At 43.4% G+C, this 15,772-nt stretch overlaps 1 long non-coding RNA gene across 2 annotated transcripts; it reads right to left on the reverse strand.

Moving 5' to 3' along the window:
* Positions 1–13,360: 13,360 nt before the first annotated feature.
* On the reverse strand, positions 13,361–14,859 carry LOC143140053 (uncharacterized). 2 transcript variants are annotated; one of them, XR_012990527.1, is made up of 5 exons: positions 14,812–14,859; positions 14,312–14,465; positions 14,090–14,182; positions 13,804–13,838; positions 13,361–13,626 (listed from the first exon to the last, which is right to left on the reverse strand). It is a non-coding gene; the product is annotated as an uncharacterized LOC143140053 (long non-coding RNA). The 2 variants fall into 2 exon arrangements; XR_012990525.1 differs by lacking the exon at positions 13,804–13,838.
* Between the last annotated feature and the right edge of the window lie 913 nt (positions 14,860–15,772).

The following is a 15,772-nucleotide window of genomic DNA, read 5'->3' on the forward strand; positions in this document are numbered from 1 at the left end:
TGTGTATGTCTGTGTGGAGTGAAATCATTAAGCTGGGTAACAATACTGCTGGACATGACAGGTAAGATATAGGTAGCTCTTCGTAGGTGAGGAAAGGTAAGTTGTGTGTGTGTGTGTGTGTGTGTGGAATGAAATCACTAAGCTGGGGAACAATACTGATGTAGATGACAGGTAAGCAGTGTATATAGTTAACTATCAGCACATAACTTGTTTACAAGGAAAAATATGAGTATCTAAATAACAGATGGCTTAGGCCTACTGCAGCTAGCCTATGTTAAAATCAAGTTTTGTAACATTTGTACTTACCTTGTGTAGAAACGGATGTCGTCGTCAGATCCCGCGAATCTATGTAATCCAAAAGTGGCCTGGATTTTCAGTTCCCCCATTTCTATACTCATCAACCTAATTTGTTCTTTTAGCTGCAGGTATTCAGTTGCTATCATGTCCAAAGCCATAGGGTCTGGGACAGAAGAATCGTGGTCCACCACTGCAGTGCACTTCATAGGTTGTTCATCAGAGAGCTCGTCAAAGAACTCCGGTCTGACAATACGGTCCCACACACTGGCTCTTGGTGGGGGGATTTTGAAGTTCGTCAAAGAACTCCGGTCTGACAATACGGTCCCACACACTGGCTCTTGGTGGGGGGATTTTGAAGTTGTTCCATTTGAACAACACAGGGACAACTCCCTTCTTCAAACGTCTTTTCCCACCTTCTGATTTAGCCTCAGATATGTCCCCGGGGAGAAAGTGACGGCTGCACACTTCGCTGTGTGAAGTCAAAACAAACTGATCCCGCCGAATTGCTATTAGCCATCGTCGCCTCAGAGTTTCGTCTCGTGGAAAAGCATTAAAAAACTGAGTCCTGCGCTATATGTTGAAGACGCAGTGCACTCCGGAACACAACAGTGTTCGTGGTCTTGCTTCTGTTGTTTTTGAAAAGCAAATTTCTTGGCCTGCGGTCCCATCATTATTTCGCCTGTCTGCCAGAGTCCGCCATTGTAAACAGAACGTACCGGAAGCTGCCGGAAGTAGCGGACCCGCATCATTTGACATCGCAGCGAACTACTGACGTGCATAGAGCCTATTAGACGACTGTGTGTATTTCAGTCATAAAACGGCATGCTTCTGACATTTTGAATGTTGTTTGTGTGTGTGTGTGTTTGTGCGTGTGTGTCTGTGTGTGTGTGTGTGTGTGCAGTATGTGTGTGTGTGTGTGTGTGCAGTATGTGTGTGTGTGCAGTATGTGTGTGTGTGTGTGTGTGCAGTATGTGTGTGTGTGTGTGTGTGTGCAGTATGTGTGTGTGTGTGTGTGTGTGTGTGTGTGTGTGCATCTGACATCCATGTAGGGATCAGCCCTAGTTGCATGTTGTGTGTGTAATCACACTCTCCCCTGCAGCAAAGTTTCTAATTAAACATGGCCGCCCTTCTTGTTGGAAAGCAGCGAGTTCACCCAGCCAGCCCTCCCTCACTCCCCACTCATCCTTCACACTTCCCCATCTATCCACTCTTCTCACACACACACACACACACACACACACACACACATACTGTACACACACACACACACACACACACACACACACATACGCGCGCACACACACACACACACACATACTGCACACACACACACACATACTGTACACACACACACACACACACATACTGTACACACACACACACACAGACACACACATACACACACACACACACACTCACTCACACAGACACCCACACCCACCCACACACACACACATACAAACACACACTCACACACACACACACACTTCACTCCCCTCCACTCTGCCACAAAGGCCTGATCCGTCGGTCTTAAGCTGGGGGTCTTAATTGGGCGTCAGGGAGAGAGACTTATGTGCCCGGCCAGGATGCTAGCCTTCCTGTGGCCTTTTCAAATTAACACAGCACAGGTAGGTAGGCTGGACTCAAAGCAACAACCCCCCCACCAAACACACACACACACACACACACACACACACACACACACCAGCCCACCCCACTTAAGAGGTTCCACTTATAAAGTAAGAACCCACTTCAAACACTGGCCTTTATTCTGCAGCTCCTCCTGCTGCTGCTGCTGCTGCTAGGAGATACTTCAGTAAGACCAGACAAACACACACACACACACACACACATGCTGCTGCTAGGAGATACTTCAGTAAGACCAGACAACACACACACACACACACACACACACACACACACACACACACATGCTGCTGCTAGGAGATACTTCAGTAAGACCAGACAAACACACACACACACACACACACACACACACACACATGCTGCTGCTAGGAGATGCTTCAGCAAAAACAGACACACACACACAGACACACACGCACACACACACATATGCTGCTGCTACGAGATGCTTCAGTAAGAACAGACAAACACACACACACACACACACACACACATGCTGCTGCTAGGAGATGCTTTAGTAAGAACAGACAAACACACACACACACACACACATGCTGCTGCTAGGAGATGCTTTAGTAAGAGGAGGAATCCTTAGCTCCTGGCTACACCTTTGTTGTTCACATGCTCTTCAGATTGACCTTTTTCACCAATTCATTTCATCTCATTATTCTGGCTGGCTGTTGGCCACCTTTGAAGTGTTATTATTAACACACTCTTCAGCTTGGGCACGAAAGCGTGTGAACATGTTTACAGCTCACGTTGGGGCAGTCGTGGCCTACTTAGCGTTTCGGACTTGTAACCGAAGGGTTGCTGGTTCGAACCCCGACCAGTAGGAACGACTGAAGTGCCCTTGAGCAAGGCACCTAACCCCTTACTGCTCCCCAAGTGCCGCTGTTATAACAGGCAGCTCACTACTCCGGGATTAGTGTGTGCTTCACCTCACTGTGTGTTCACTGTGTGCTGAGTGTGTTTCACTAATTCACGGGATAAATGCAGAGACCAAATTTCCCTCACAGGATCAAAAGAGTATAGGGCAATTCCACGGAAATTGACTTTTTGTCACATCCATAACGCCAGTGAAATGCCTTGGCATTTGTATGATGTGCATGATAACATTCATTTTTTGTGCATTTTTTCTCATGTACATTCTTCAGCCAAAAATAGCAAATGCTCAAATTTCATATAATCATTCACATCATACCATACCATCACATTTTATTGGCGTTATGGAGGTTACAAAAAACATAATTTTCCATGGAATTGCCCTATATATACTTATACTTACTTAAGTAGAAAACTTAGGTTACACTTTACTTGACGGTATCTACATGAGAGTGACATGTGACTGTCACGAACGTGTCATGAATTATAAACAAGTCATAAACGTTTATGACATAACACTTCTGTTATTAAAGCGTAACTCTCACCAAAATGTATCCTAGGGTGTTTTTGTGAATGTACCCGAGTTAAACGTTTAAAAGCATAATTAGGTCGGAAGCGCCACTTTTAAGCTTGTCCGTCTTGTCGTTTTCGGGTCAAATGGCCTTTTGAATGGGAATCGTAGGCACTACTATTTTTAAAACACTAAGAAGGTTTGACACAACATGAAACTTTGATCGAAGTATCATCAGTGTCTCTACACATGAACTTGAGTATTGAGAACATTGTTCGTGTACACATAGTTTACTAAAAAGAAAGGTTTTGGACAACTCACTCCGTGACTGGCAAGATGGCGGCGAGCAGAAAAACCAAGTGAGTTGTTTTTTTAATTGCAAACAAGAATGAAGTTACAAACAAAATACAACAATACAATAGACACATGAATACTACGTGATATGATGTTTTTATGGAAATACTCTAAAAATGTCACATGCCAATGATGACAATGATGACGTTTTTGATCACAAATGATCAAATGAGGATCACAAATGATCAGATCATGATCACAAATGATCAGATGATATGAGGATCACAAATTATCAAATGCCAGTGATGACATCAGTGATGACATTACATAGGTAAAAGAGACCTTATAATGCATTGAGATTCTTCAATACTACAAGCTGTTTAAATATTTATTAATGCATATAGCCAGTTTTACAAAGAGTCTTATTCAGTTTACTCTAATCATCGTTATACACCTATCTTATCTACCCATGGGGTCAGGCTCCCTGTTCATTCATTAGCATTTTACCTTTCATGAATTATTGCTCTGCTAATTGCTCTGCTAATGTGATGACTGATGTATCTCTGTATCTTGCAGAGCCAGACCGTGATAATGGGAGCACAAGGGTGGGACCTGGATGAGGCACTGGGGGCAGATGTGTGTGTGTGTGTGTCTCTGTGTGTGAATAGGTATGAAGATGTGTGTATGTGTTTGCATGTGCACTTGTGTTTAAATGTGTGTGTGTTAGGCTAGTGACAATGGCCCCACATTTTTGAGATACCCCTACCGGTACCGGTATTTTAATAAAGGTGTTCCATTCCAATTTTAACCTGATTCAATTGGATCTGTGTTTCATATGAAATGTATCATTATTAAATATAAATATAGAGCAGCACTTACCTTGCAGTAACAATGAATTTGTCAACATTCTTCTCACCACTGGTAATGTGATTTGGACTTGAGACTGTATTTTGCCAGTGTTCCGTTTTCTTTCATTTTGGACACCTCATACATTGAGTGACAGAACACCCTGATTTGTCATACTATATTACATATTTGGTATTGTTGGATTCAGAACAACCCCACCTTTCCAACAAGCCATCATATGTATTTCTATGATAATCCCTGGTAAAGCAGCTACAAAGTAAATTAAAACATTCTACATAGATATTCATTTTTTGCATGTCCGCTTATTTTAGGTGTATGTTTACATGTATCTATTCATTCCATACATCAAGATATTCACATCCAGTCTTTTCTAGTAGGTAAAGCAACTTCCTGACTATAAACACGCCAAGTTTCAAAGCTCTCAGAGCTTGTGTGATTGATCTGCACTAATTTATATGCCTTAACTCCAATACGGACAGGCTATATTTTAGTCCGTTTTTGTTTTTGGGGTGTATAACAATATCTGTTAATTTAACAATCTTAGCAGTAAAATATTTTTAGCCAAGAATCCATTTCATATATGGGAGACCTTAGAGATGAGGAAAAACATTGTTGGGTTTAGTTCTATCTCCGGTAGGGGTATCTCAAAAACTAAAGCCCTTTCTGACCATTTGTCACTAGCCTATGTGTGTGTGTGCGTGCATGTGTGCGTGCGAGTGTGTGTAGGTGCGTGCGTGCGTGTGTGTTAATGTCCTATATCACTTGTTTTATATAATGATTTTACTTTTCTATGTGCTGAATTTTCAGTGGTTTTAATTGGATATTAGGAATGGAAATGGCCCCCATATGCAACAACATAATGATGATATATTTAAAAATCAGATGGAACTTGGCTAGTGTTCTGTTGTTGGTTTTGGAATTGGTTGTGGGCATGACAACACCGTTGTCACGGTTTCAGACAGGGAGAGAGGTCAGTGGTGGCACTCTGGGTCTGACTCAGAGCGTCCCCCCTCCCTCTCTCTCTCTCTTTCTCTCTCTCTCTCTATCTGTCTGTCATGTACTAAATGAATCTTTTCATGCGTTGGACACAATCCCACAGCTTTGAAATCCCCCTCAAGCTGTCCTATTCTCTCACGCTGGCGCCTTAGCCACTCACAACCTTTCATAAAGGTCCAGCAACCTTTTAATACCACCCTGACCCACCCCGCACCTTCTCTCCTTCTCTCTTCTCCCATGGCGTTCCTTTTCTTGCCCTCCCTCCCTGCCTCTTTTATTCGTTCTTTTCTCTGCAGATAAGCGAGGTCCGCACTCTTTCACACATCGTTGTGCCGGACGCCGGCTCTCGCTCTGATGCAGCACAAAGGAAGGCGGTAGGCGATGCCCGGGGGTGTGGCTGCCCTCTATTTGGGCTATTACAACAGAATGGCAGGATAGTGTTTGGGGTGAGGTAATCAGCCTGTGACTTCCCCACCACAACACTCCTCTCCTCTCTCACTCCTCTCCTCTTTACTCATCTGTGTTCTCTTATTCTCTCCCCCTCCTTTAATTTACCCCTCTCCCCCTCTCTCCTCCTCTCACCTCTCCTCCTGCCTCCTCTCCCCCTCTCTCCTCTCTCCTCTCCTCTTGTCTCCTCTCCTCTCCTCCTCTCTCCTCTGCTCCTATCTCCTTACTTCTCCTCTCTCCTCTCCTCCTCTCTCCTCTCCTCCTCTCTCCTCTGCTCCTATCTCCTTACTTCTCTCCTCTCATCTCCTCCTCACTTCTCTCCTCTCCTCCTCTCTCCTCTCGTCCTTGTCTTGTCTGGAGTTGTTTGTCAGTCTGCTGTTCTCAGGTTTACCGGGCTTAATGAAAGGTTGTTAGGGTTATTACGGATATGCGTGTGTGTGTGTGTGTGTGGGGGGGGGTGCATATGAATGCACAGAATGCATTCATAAACCATAGCAAACCGTCTATAGCCCCGTCTCCAGCCCCGTCTCCAGCCCCGTCTCCAGGCCCGTCTATAGCCCCGTCTCCAGCCCCGTCTCCAGCCCCGTCTATAGCCCCGTTTATAGCCCCGTCTATAGCCCCGTCTCCAGCCCCGTCTATAGCCCCGTCTCCAGCCCCGTCTCCAGCCCCGTCTATAGCCCCGTTTCCAGCCCCGTCTATAGCCCCCTCTATAGCCCCGTCTCCAGCCCCGTATCCAGCCCCGTCTATAGCCCCGTCTCCAGCCCCGTCTATAGCCCCGTCTCCAGCCCCGTCTATAGCCCCGTCTATAGCCCCGTCTCCAGCCCCATCTATAGCCCCGTCTCCAGCCCCGTCTATAGCCCCGTCTCCAGCCCCGTCTATAGCCCCGTCTCCAGCCGCAGCCCGGTCTTGATCTGGAGCCTCCACTCTGCCGCCCCTAACTAGCTGTCAGAGCGCCGTACTAGCCATGCTTTCTCTTTCACACACATACACTCACTCTCTCTCACTCACTCACACACACACACACACACACACACACACACACACACACACACACACACTCACACACTCATACACACAGACACACACATATACAGGGATACACACACATATAGGCATACACCCACACACACACTCACACATACACAAAAGCATGCCAGTCCAGTGAACTGTGCTGTTAAGGTTAAGGACTGTGCTGGGTTTACTTGCTTTCTTCTCGGCGCCCTCACTCTCACTCACTCACTCACTCACACACACACACACACACACACACACATACACTCACTCTCTCTCTCACACACACACACACACAGGACTGTGCTGGGTTTACTTGATTCCCTCTCAGCGCCCTCACTCTCTCTCACTCACTCACTCACTCTCACACACACACACACACACACACACACACACACGCGCACACACACACACACACACACACATACACTCACTCTCTCTCTCACACACACACACACAGGACTGTGCTGGGTTTACTTGATTTCCTCTCAGCGCCCTCACTCTCTCTCACTCACTCACTCACACACACACACACACACACACACACATACACTAACTCTCTCTCTCACACACACACACAGGACTGTTCTGGGTTTACTTGATTCCCTCTCAGCGCCCTCGCCTCGCTCCGGGGTGATGAGGAACAAAGACCAAGAGGAACAGAGAGCTGATGAGAGGAGAAGAGAAGAGAAGAGAGGAGAAGAGAGGGAAAAGAAGAGAAGAGAAGAGAAGAGAAGAGAAGAGAAGAGAAGAGAAGAGAAGAAATGAGAAGAGAAGAGAAGAGAAGAGAAGAGAAGAGAAGAGAAGAGAAGAGAAGAGAAGAGAAGAGAAGAGAAGAGAAGAGGGGAGAAGAGAAGAGAAGAGAAGAGAAGAGAAGAGAAGAGAAGAGAGGGAAAAGAAGGAGGATGAAGGACAACGTGAGATTGAAAAGAAAAAAACTGCGGAAAACAAAATGAAAGTAAATCACACAGCAATAGTCCTCTGCTTAGTGGTTTTGAACTCAAGATGTGTGTGATTTCTCTTCTCTCTGTGTGTGTGTGTGTGTGTGTGTGTGTGTGTGTGTGTGTGTGTCAACGCTGCTAAGTGGTCTTGAACTCACCTGTCCCTCATGGCCAGCGGGAGAGTTGAGTGGACAGGGACGAGGAGGAGGAGAAACGACAGACAAGAAAGTAATCGAAAGACAAAGACAACACAGCAGTGGTCAATGGTCATCTTCACCCTGGCTTTGAGCACACACACACACACACACACACACACACACACACACACACACACACACATTGACATCTTCACACTAGCTTTGAGCACACACACACACACACAAACACACATACACATGGTCATCTTCACACTGGCTTTGAGCACACACACACACATGGTTGTCTTCACCAGGTGCGCCGCTAGGGTTGTATTCCATAGTACGCACCATGGCCCAGGATGCTAATCCCCCCAAAACCAAAATAAATAAATAAATAAATAAAAAAATAAATAATAATAAAAAAAAAGAACGGGTGCAAGGCTACCTTACACATAGAGGTGTTTCGAGCTTCTTAAAATTTCTGGGATGAGGGAGATTTCATTCTGGGATAAGGAAATTTCACCCCCGGGATTTTTTTTTAAATTCTGGCTGCTAAACACACCATTTTAACGCAATTTGGGACAGAAATACCTTTACAGAGCAAGCAGCTCTGGCCATATCGGCTCTGGCTCACGTGACGTGAACATTGCTTTAAATGTGTTATCGCTTCACTACCCGACACACGAACAAGGGAAAGAAAAAAAAAGAAGAAACAATGAGTCTGTCGCAATTTGCAATAGGCCTACGCCTAGAGAAAAGACAGCAGGTTACCTAACAATAAGGATTTGCAATAGGCCTACGCCTAGAGAAAAGACAGCAGGTTACCTAACAATAAGGATTTGCAATAGGCCTACGCCTAGAGAAAAGACAGCAGGTTACCTAACAATAAGGATTTGCAATAGGCCTACGCCTAGAGAAAAGACAGCAGGTTACATAACAATAAGGATTTGCAATAGGCCTAGGCCTAGAGAAAAGACAGCAGGTTACCTAACAATAAGGATTTGCAATAGGCCTACGCCTAGAGAAAAGACAGCAGGTTACCTAACAATAAGGATTTGCAATAGGCCTACGCCTAGAGAAAAGACAGCAGGTTACCTAACAATAAGGATTTGCAATAGGCCTACGCCTAGAGAAAAGACAGCAGGTTACCTAACAATAAGGATTTGCAATAGGCCTACGCCTATAGAAAAGACAGCAGGTTACCTAACAATAAGGATTTGCAATAGGCCTACGCCTATAGAAAAGACAGCAGGTTACCTAACAATAAGGATTTGCAATAGGCCTAGGCCTAGAGAAAAGACAGCAGGTTACCTAACAATAAGGATTTGCAATAGGCCTACGCCTATAGAAAAGACAGCAGGTTACATAACAATAAGGATTTGCAATAGGCCTACGCCTAGAGAAAAGACAGCAGGTTACCTAACAATAAGGATTTGCAATAGGCCTACGCCTAGAGAAAAGACAGCAGGTTACATAACAATAAGGATTTGCAATAGGCCTACGCCTAGAGAAAAGACAGCAGGTTACATAACAATAAGGATTTGCAATAGGCCTACGCCTATAGAAAAGACAGCAGGTTACCTAACAATAAGGATTTGCAATAGGCCTAGGCCTAGAGAAAAGACAGCAGGTTACCTAACAATAAGGATTTGCAATAGGCCTACGCCTAGAGAAAAGACAGCAGGTTACCTAACAATAAGGATTTGCAATAGGCCTACGCCTAGAGAAAAGACAGCAGGTTACCTAACAATAAGGATTTGCAATAGGCCTACGCCTAAAGAAAAGACAGCAGGTTACCTAACAATAAGGATTTGCAATAGGCCTACGCCTAGAGAAAAGACAGCAGGTTACCTAACAATAAGGATTTGCAATAGGCCTAGGCCTAGAGAAAAGACAGCAGGTTACCTAACAATAAGGATTTGCAATAGGCCTACGCCTAAAGAAAAGACAGCAGGTTACCTAACAATAAGGATTTGCAATAGGCCTACGCCTAGAGAAAAGACAGCAGGTTACCTAACAATAAGGATTTGCAATAGGCCTAGGCCTAGAGAAAAGACAGCAGGTTACCTAACAATAAGGATTTGCAATAGGCCTAGGCCTAGAGAAAAGACAGCAGGTTACCTAACAATAAGGATTTGCAATAGGCCTACGCCTAAAGAAAAGACAGCAGGTTACCTAACAATAAGGATTTGCAATAGGCCTACGCCTAAAAAAAAGACAGCAGGTTACCTAACAATAAGGATTTGCAATAGGCCTACGCCTAAAAAAAAGACAGCAGGTTACCTAACAATAAGGATTTGCAATAGGCCTAGGCCTACAGAAAAGACAGCAGGTTACCTAACAATAAGGATTTGCAATAGGCCTACGCCTAAAGAAAAGACAGCAGGTTACCTAACAATAAGGATTTGCAATAGGCCTACGCCTAAAGAAAAGACAGCAGGTTACCTAACAATAAGGATTTGCAATAGGCCTACGCCTAAAAAAAAGACAGCAGGTTACCTAACAATAAGGATTTGCAATAGGCCTACGCCTAAAAAAAAGACAGCAGGTTACCTAACAATAAGGATTTGCTTACACTGCTGTTTGGTTGTCCCAAACTTTGAGGTGATCCATACTCTACGCATTAACTGAATCTTATCAATCTTGAAACCCGAACTACGATGTTCCAAACAGTGACTGTAGTATGCAATGCCTAATCTCACTGCCTACATCAGTGTTTTTCAACCTTTTTTTGTGCCACGGCACACTTTTGACACTTAAAATGTCCCACGGCACACAAACATCCTGTGTGATGAAAAAATAAACATACCATAGCCTAAAATTTCAATTAATACACAGATATGGCCTTATTATGGCTTCTATGCAGGACCTGCTCAATAAAACAAGCGCCCTCTGTTTCATTTGTAGGTGACTATATGTAATTGAATTGTTGTTATGAACTGGATATGTGATGATTCTGTGAATACTGGATATGGGGCCCCCATTGTACAATGCCTGCATACCACTAATAGTGTAATCATACAATCAATGAGAGCATGTGGTTATAAATTCTTTGATGCAACAGTTGCTTTTCTGGACCAGTGAGTGACATTTTTGTAATTTTCTGCGGCACACCTGATGATCTCTCACGGCACACTAGTGTGCCCCGGCACAGGGGTTGAAAAACACTGGCCTACATCATAACTGCTAAGAACAGTACGCCTTTTACTGTTAAACACAAGAATAACGTTGCGTTTTTAAGCGCCAGGAATGCTCATGTCGTGACAAAGTTTACACCAATCATCATCTTCTAAAGTATCCTTACGTTGAGATGTCCATTCTCTTTGCCCTAAACATAGGCTATCATTTGTGTGCGAAGCATGTTTCAATTAAGACAGTACACAAGCTATTTTTATTGTTGTACAGTAATATTGAATGATTTTCACGAATAAAGCGTTGAAAAATGATACGCACAGTGCGTACAGGATTACGCCTGGCGGCACCACTGGTCTTCACACTGGCTTTGAGCCTGTGTGTCTTGTGAGGACCACAGGAGAGAACAAAAGAAGAAGGGAGAGGAAGAGGAGGGAAGAGAGGAGGAAAAGAGAGAAAAAAAGAAAAGAGGGGACAGGAAGAGACGCTGAAAGAGGAGAGGAGCATTAGGGAAGAAAAGAGTGGTGAGAAGAGGAGGACAGAGGCAAACAAGATCCCAAGACACACACACACACACACACACACACGTGTGGAGGAGTTCTCTCTTATAGCTGCTCTTGAACTGTGTTTATTTCTCCTCTTATGTGGTGTTTCTGCTCCCACCCACACCAGCGAATCTCTGTTGTCTACTCTCACACACACACACACACACACACACACACACACACACACACACACACACACACACACACACACACACACACACACACACACGCACAAACACACACACACGCACAAACACACACACACACACACACACACACAAACACGCACAAACACACAGCCACACCAGCGAATCTCCGTTGTCTACTTGAAGGAAATTGGCTTTGAAAATAGGCCCTTAAGATAAATACCTACAGACAGGCGTAATTAGTGTCTGGGGGTGCTGGCAATAATTGTTCTGTAATCCTGGTCCTCATTTGAATAGCAATAGCCTCTGTGTGTCTGTGTGTGCGTATGTGTGTGTGTGTGTGTGTGTGCATGTGTGTGTGTGTGTGTGTGTGTGTGTGTGTGCCCAGACAGTGCCCCCAGTGCAGACAATTAACGATACCAATCTGGACCAACCACAATGTGTGTGTGTGTGTGTGTGCGGCCACCATGACGGGCCTGCACAGATTTGAAATCTCAGGGCTGAAGGGAAAATTGGACAGCAGATGATTCTTTAGTCTGGCACAGATCTGGCCCGTGTACGGACGTGTACGTGTACATACATGCATACACAAAGTACGCATATCAAGGACGTGTACTGTACACACATGCATACACACAGTACGCATATCAAGGACGTGTACGAGTACACACATGCACACTGTAAACCCTAATTCGTTCAATAAACATAAAATTTTCGAGGTAACACGTTGCCCTAAATATTTTATGTTATGTATTGTTCAATAAACGAACAAATTTACGTCAAGTGTACGACATGTACCAAATAGTAATGCATGATGAATTTTAGTACAATAAACTAGTTTTGCATGTTACAACAACGTAAACTTGCGATGAAAGAATACCTTCAATGTATGTTTATGTAACTTATAAATATTTACTATTTTAACTTAAACTTTTAATTAAGTGAGCATAAAATGTCTTTTTAATTTAATTAAAAGTTCATTAGACATTTATTATAGTTAAATGTGTTTTATGGGGCTTAAGCTATGAAAGTAAAAGAAACAGTCTTTATTCAGAACACTTGAGTGTTTATTCAATTGTTACTCAACTCAACAATTTCAAAATACACATGATCAAAATCACAGAGAATAGAAATACAAGCTCTATAGAAACTCTACATACACACACAGATGTAGAATACACCATCAATACAATTTCAAGAACACACTATATTTATAAGTGTCAGCTGATACCCAAAGTGGTAAAAGGCAAAATGGGCCAGACCCCACACACATCCACAAAGGAATTATATTACAGCTCAGAGCATACTATGATAAGTAATAGATAATCAAAATGCACCTTTATGCAAATCATGGGCATTGACAAGGCAGTCAAAAAGTACCACTCTCAAACACTGGATACGTGCACACACACACAAACACTGAGGTATTATTATAAACATTATCCACCACAATATCCAACCCTGCAAACACTCAGACACACTCACTCACATTCACTCAGACAAACTCACTCACATTCACAATTTACAGCTGATTTGTCAGCATTAAAACTTTCCTTTTTAGCATCCCCACAATACCAGCCTGCAAACAGCTAGGTACACAATACAATTGCTCTATCCCCGTCTCCCAAACTCACGCTCACTCTCAAACACTCTTGGAGTCCCCTCCAAGACGATACCTACAGAAGATGGAGTCAGAGGATGCGGTGCAATATCTTCCTCAGTGAAGCAGAGTATTCCTGTTCCAATGTGTCTGTATACGCCCTCGTCATTAGTGACCTAAACATAACACACACACACACACACATATATATTTAATTAGAAATACAGCACATTGTTCTTACTTTTAAAACCTAACCAAGTACAAATTACATCATAATTGGGCATTGTACATTGACATTAACAAATACATATTCAGACTGGAAATACAAAAAGGTCCAGATTGAAAATTGTTACCAGCCACCCTCGTGGTCATGTTGGGCTTGTAGGTACTAAGGAAAATCAGAGCACACAGTAACATATTTGAGTACTGACTTGAGATTATAAAGTGAAATGAAACCTGGATTACATAAGGAATGGCATGCTGATTTCACATTTTATATTATAATATAAATTGTAATTTTGTGTCCCATTAGGATGAACCACAAATGTCTTACAGCAAATTAACTCACTCTTCATGGCATTATTGGCCTTAGTTATATATCTAACAACTGAAGAATTATACTTCAGTGATACTACTTACAAAGCAAGTCTTGAAGAAATCAGCTGAGTTGTCATCAAAGAGTATTGGAAGCCCTCTCAGGACAAGGCATCTGATGTCAGCAGTGTCCGATGTCTGGATTGCAGTGAAAGCAGAGACATTAGAGACATTAACACAGTAACATAAGAGACAGTGACATTACAGACAGCTATCATTCAAGACATCCATACACCAAAATCAGTAGTATCACTTCATCTTAAAAACCTTTGTTTGGCGCAACAGACCATCCAGAAGTTGTCCCTTTAGACCTCTCTTTGACCTGATGATTTCAACAAGTTTAGGGCAAAGACGATCCAGAGACTCATATAATTCCTGTTTCAGGTTTTTCCCTGCCACTCTGCTGAATTTCCTGGGAGACCTGAAACAGAGACAGAAATAAATCATGTTTATCAAGACACTGTGAACAATCATTTATGTAGTTCGCTTGACACTTCATATTACAGGGCTGTCCCATCTACTCTGTTTTTTGTTTATTGACATGTACTCATAAAAGGAATTGGGGTGATGAAATGATGGGGGGGGGGGGGGGTTGCCTACCTGTGTGTGAGGGGGGGCGGAGGGCATACCTGTGTATGTGAGGGTGTGTGTGTGTGTGGGTGGGTGACATCAAAGGCTACAGTAACATTATGTTAACTTCACATGGCTGCATTATATTAGACTTTTACAGACTTTTACAGACATTAACAGAGACAATCAAACCTTACCTGATTTTCAACAAAGAGTGCTGGCCAACGCTGTATCATCTGGCTCACGGGAGGCTTGTCCATCACAACCTCCTTTCTTCTAAAAGACAACGTGAAGGGCAGATTGCTGTGACCAACCTGGCAAATGAAACTGGGACATGTGAGTCCTAAGCGTGCCAACTTAAAGTGCACAAACACTCATTGTAAGGACAGCGAAACTGTTCGCTTCTAGTACAGCTACCATGCTCCACAGCTTCAGTCTTAATGCTTTAATATTTGTCATCTCTTCTCGCAATTAAATGCGCGATACTTGCATTTCCAATTTATGTTCCTTTCTTTATTTTAATGTTGCTGCATAATTTACAGTAGCATGTTGTCAGAAAGACGGAACGTTATGTAAGGGATAACGGCCACCAAGGTGTCCTTATGCGGGCAAGGGGCAAAGAATTCCCCGACGCGCAACGGAGTTGCCTCCACCCGAGTCCATTAATACCTTATAACTGGACACACCTAGAAGGCCGTTATCCCGCGTATCCCCCGGTTGCCACTGTAAAGCCATGCCTTTATAGCAAGCAAAGGAAACACACGGCTCCGTTTAAAAAGAAGCCCACTAATTCAGCTTGTTGTACAACTTTTGTTGATAGCATGGACAGTTAGCTTGTTTACAGTTGATTCCTTTGTTTCGAAGCCTGCCTCCAGGCTCAACTGTCGTCCTACTGGTTATAATTACCATTCATAAGCATTGATATGGAACAGCGATAGGTTAAGTTAGCATGTTCACTTGTAGGCCTATGTAATAGCTAATGTAAAATGGCGAATGCTAACTTATTTACAGTTATTGGTTAAACTGCTAACGTTACTTAGCGGAGGCTATCTAATGGCAAACTTATGTTGGTAATCGGATAACAAGATAAGAAACAAAGAGTGGGAAATACCTTGGCATTTTACTGTCTTGCTCCAATTTTAAGCAGTCTGTGACTTG

This window comes from Alosa pseudoharengus, unplaced genomic scaffold (genome assembly GCF_046254945.1).
Source record: "Alosa pseudoharengus isolate Yale_2024_CS ecotype anadromous, Long Island Sound unplaced genomic scaffold, YU_APseudo_1.1 YU_APseudo_1.1_scf_23, whole genome shotgun sequence".
Taxonomy (NCBI): Eukaryota; Metazoa; Chordata; class Actinopteri; order Clupeiformes; family Clupeidae; genus Alosa; species Alosa pseudoharengus.